This window comes from Otolemur garnettii, unplaced genomic scaffold, assembly GCF_000181295.1.
Source record: "Otolemur garnettii isolate 467f Iridium unplaced genomic scaffold, OtoGar3 scaffold00032, whole genome shotgun sequence".
In the NCBI taxonomy this organism is placed as follows: Eukaryota; Metazoa; Chordata; class Mammalia; order Primates; family Galagidae; genus Otolemur; species Otolemur garnettii.
Window position 1 is genome coordinate 1,342,269 of NW_003852427.1, and position 5,029 is coordinate 1,347,297.

Sequence of the window (5,029 nt, forward strand, 5' to 3'; positions counted from 1 at the left end):
GTGGCAGGCATGTCCCAGCCCTGAGCCTGGGTCAGCAGGAGAAGCCAGTGACTAACACCAGAGTCCTCACTCCAGGGAAGCCCTAGAGGTAGGGCCCCCAAGCAGGTTGAGTTCAGTGAGTGTCCTCACAAGTGTTCAAGCTCAGTACTGGGGTCCCTCTGTTGGCAGGATGGTAAGCTTTTGGCAAAAGGAGGAGAAAACATGGGAGAGAACATTGAAGGATAAGCAGGTATTCGACAGTGATGTGGGCACTCTGGGCCCTGGAAAGAAAAGTTGCCAGGTTGAAGAGACATAATTTGTCCAGGCTGAGGTGAGCAGTAACAGGCTCCTCTGGTGTGGACTTGCTTCTGCTGCCTCCTGATTATCAGCCCTCCTGCCTCTTGGGGACCATCCTAGCCCAGCTGCAAGGAGCCTAAGGGCTTGCCCACGTGAGGAAGTCTTCCCTGTGGTAAGTCATCTTTGGGTCCCAGGTAGTCTCAACCCTTACAAGCCACTCAGCTCCTCAGTGCCAGAGCAGCCTCACTATGTAGGAGAGAGACTGAGTTCCAGAGAGCAGGAATTTTGTCTCTTGGTTGAGGATGAGAGGGACTTATATAGATGTGGGGTGATTATACTTATCACTTAGCCTCTGGGGTTTGCCACGTGCTCTTTCACTCAAAGCCCATCTGTGGCTCCCCATGCCCTCAGATAAGGTCAGGTTCCCTATTGCCCACTTACTCTGCCCTGCCACCTCCTCAGCCTCCCTTCACACCCTACCCCCATTAGGACCACCTCATGGGGCAGACTTCCTACCTTAGTGCCTGGTCTACACTATTCCCTCTACCTGTGTCCAGGCTCCTTAGGGGAAATCCTGCCCCCTAACCTTGGTTCAAATGTCCCCACATCCCATGTGCAGAAGGAATGGCTACCTCTCATCAGGACCCCATGGGGCTCAATCTGCTTGGACTCCATTTGGCCACAGGAGCCAGATCTTACTCTAGCTGAGCACCCATGTACTCCTGGAGGGAGGGCCCTGTCAGTTCATTCTGATCCCCTCTTGTTCATACGTAATGGATGGAGGTGTTTGCATACCTATGTACATGCATCTGCATGCCTGACTGAGAGTACATGCATGGGTCTGTGTAGGTGTGTCTGTGTGTGCATGCATGGGTATAGTCGTGTTAGTGTCCATGGCTGTACTTCTGTGTGCATATATATTTGCATGTGTATTTTGGCTGTGTCTATGTGCATCTACAGACCTTTTTGTGCATGGCTGTGTCTCTGAGGGCTTATGTGCACTTCATCGGTATGTCCATGTGAGATTCTGTGCATGTACCCATGTCTGTGTCTCTTGGTCTGGGGTTTGCCAGAAGCCAACCCTGAGAAAGGATTCAAGGGTAATTCGTAGCCAGGCATAGTGGCTTATACCTATAATCCTAGCACTCTGGGAGGCCAAGGCAGGAGGATTGCTTGAGGCCAGAAGTTTGAGACTGGCCTAAGCAAGAGCAAGACCGCATCTCTATAAAAAGTAGAAAAATTAGCTGGACATGGTGGCATACTCCTGTGGTCCCAGCTACTTGGGAGATTGAGTTGGACAAATTGTTTGCACTCAGGAGTTAGAGGCTGCAGTCATCTATGATGAAACCACTGCACTCTAGCCTGAGCAACAGAGCATGACCCTGTCTCAACAAGACAAAGCAAATAAAACAAATGAACAGGCTCGGCGCCCATAACATAGTGGTTATGGCGCCAGCCACATACAACGAGACTGGAGAGTTCAAACCAGGCCTGGACCAGCTAAACAACAATGACAGCTGGAACAAAAAATAGCCAGGCATTGTGGTGAGTGCCTGTAGTCCCACCTACTTGGGAGGCTGAGGCAAGAGAATAGCTTAAGCCCAAGAGTTGGAGGTTGCTGTGAGCTGTGACACCGCTGCATTCTACCAAGAGCGACATAGACTCTGTCTCAAACAAACAAAAAAGGATAATTCATTTCTTTCAGAGGTGATTCTAGGAAACACTGGGAGGAAATTGGAAAGTGAGATAGGAAGGGGGAAAGGCAGCAATACGTATATGATTAAGCAAGTTATCGCTGTGGGTGATGAGGGCTCAATCCCAGTGGAAGCTGTGGGACTCAGTGCAGAACATGTCCTGGGTCATCCCAGCTGAGGTATGAAGAAGTCGAGGGGTTTCTCCATCCTCAGCATCCATGGTTGAGGCATAGCACTTTCATCCCCTCAGGCACAGGGTCTCCAGTACTGGCAGCTGCAAGTCATGCTGTATGACTAAAGTAAATGAGTAGAGACCAGATAGAGCATGGACACCAGCTGTGTCCATGTGTATGTGCATGTGATGGTGCCCTGTCATGCCACATGGATGCAGGGACTCCAATGATAGACATTTCCTTGTGAAAACCTCTGCTGGTCCAGGGAATGGTCAGCACAACATCAGCCAGAGTCTGGCCTTGCCTTCTTTCCCTCCCCCGGTCCCTGTCTCAGAGCTGCCAAATTATACTGGATTGGTGCCAAATTTGGCCAAACAGATCTGCACCCACTTTAGTATTTTTTTTTTTTGAGACAGAGCCTCAAACTGTCCCCCTGAGTAGAGTGCTATGGCATCACAGCTCACAGCAACCTCCACCTCCTGGGCTCAAGCGAGTCTCCTGCCTCAGCCTCCCAAATAGTTAGGACCACAGGCGCCCACCACAATGCCCGGCTATTTTTTGGTTGCAGCCGTCATTGTTTGGCGGGCCTGGGCTGAATTCAAACCCGCCACCTTAGGTGTATGTGGCTAGCGCCTTAGCCGCCTGAGCCACAGGCGCTGAGCCTCTGTACCCACTTTAGGCAGTAGCAGCCTGGTGGCAGCAGGGAGATGGGGAAAGTCCTATAAGAATGCCATGTAGCAGCTCGGCGCCTGTGGCTCAAGCAGCTAAGGTGCCAGCCACATACACCTAAGGTGGCGGGTTCGAATCCCCAGCCCAGGCCCGCCAAACAACAATGATGGCTGCAACCAAAAAATGGCCAGGCGTTGTGGCGGGCACCTGTAGTCCCAGCTACTTGGGAGGCTGAGGCAGGAGACTCGCTTGAGCCCAGTAGTTGGAGGTTGCTGTGAGCGTGATGCCATGGCACTCTACCCAGGGGGATAGCTTGAGGCTCCGTCGCAAAAAAAAAAAAAAAAAGAATGCCATGTAGTGGGGGTTGGCTCCCATCCTGTAGGCAGTGAGAAGTACTGGAAGGTGGCTGTCCTGGTGAGGGACACAGCCAGCATTCCCCTTTAAAGGAACTGCTCTGTGATCAAGGCTAGAGACCATGCTGTTGGGGAGGACTGGAGGTTAAAATGAGCAGAGCTAGGCGGGGCATGGTGGTTCACGTCTGTAATCCTAGCACTCTGGGAGGCCTAGGTAGGTGGATCAGTTGAGCTCATGAGTTTGAGACCAGCCTGAGCAAGAACGAGACCCCATCTCTACTAAAAATAGAAAAGCTGAGGCAAGAAGATCACTGGAGCCTAGGAGTTTGAGGTTGCAGTGAGCTATGACACCATAGCATTCTACCCAGGGCAACAGAGTGAAACTCTGTCTCAAAAAAAAAAAAAAAAAAAAAGTGAGCAGACCTGGGCAGATTGCACAAAGCTCTAAATGTGACAGGTGACTAGTCCAGGAAGAAAGGGCATGTTCCTGGGGTGACACTGGCCAGGTGTTAATATTCTTCTTTGGGGAGGAGTGGTGACTAGTTACACTATCTCAGCAAGATTCAGGAATTCAGGAGCTACAGGACAAGTATGAGGACAGGGGACCAAAAGAATGGGGACAGAGGAACCGCTAAGTCTGCTAGTCATTGGGCAGATGAGGAGGGGGTGGTAGAGGAAGTGTAAGAATAAATTGGGGAGGGGCTCAAGGAGCAGAATGGACAATGCTAGGAGCTGGGCAGAGACAGGAAGAGGCTGAGTGCCTCACAGAAGTATCCTCAGCAAAGAGTGAATATGGAGGCCCCTGAGCGCTGGAGACATGAGGAACAGCAGGAGGAAAGGGGCAAACCATGGAGAGAGTGAGACAGTAAAGACAGAAATGCAGCAGTGACATTGGGGCAGTGCCAAGCTGGGGTGACTAGAATTCCCAAATGGACAGCTGGGAGTGACATCAAGGACTAAGGCCACTGTGGAGCCTGGGGGCATGGTGAGGTGCACCCCTGAAACCTGCTGGGGAAGGGAAGGAGGAAGGTGAGGCTGGGACTTGGGAAAGCCAGGACCCTGGCTGGGGCTTTAGGAACAAGCAGGGAAAGGATAGAGTCTCCCCTAAGGTTTGAGGGGTGCTTATATGGCTCTTGAAAGGATGTAGCAAGATAAACAATGACTTGGGGCTCTCAGCCCATGCCCCAGCAGAACCAGGCTCAGGACATAATGTGCCAAAGCTTTGCTTATCAGAAATTCCTTGGGAATCTTGAGCAAGGCCACCACTGACATCATATGCAACTTCACTGACATCATATGCAACTTCACAGACAGTCCCCCACATCCAAGGCTACTCATACCCACTGTCTTGGCACTATGAGGGAAGGTTGTGGGGTGCTGCCAGCATAACCATTTAGTGTGGAAGGTCAGTGCACAAGATCAGACAGGCCGCAGGGACCTCAGTGAATATAATTGCAATGGGCCAAGCACAGTGGCTCATGGCTTTAATCCTAGCACTCTGGGAGTCTGAGCAGGGGGGTCAGTTGAGCTCAGGAGTTTGAGACTAGCCTGAGCAACAGCAAGATCCCCCATTTCTACTAAAAACAGAAAAACTAGCCGGGCATTGTGGTAGGTTCCTGTAGTCCCTGCTACTCAGAAGGCTGAGGCAAGAGAATCACTTGAATCCAAGAGTTTGAGGTTGGTGTGAGCTATGATTCATGGCACCCTACCCAGGGCAACTGAGTAAGACTCTGTCTTGGCTTGGTGGCTACTCCACCAGCTACAACCAAAAAATAGCCAGGCATTGTGGTGGGCGCCTATAGGCCCAGCTACTTGGGAGTCTGAGACAAGAGAATCACTTAAGCCCAAGAATTGGAGGTTGCTG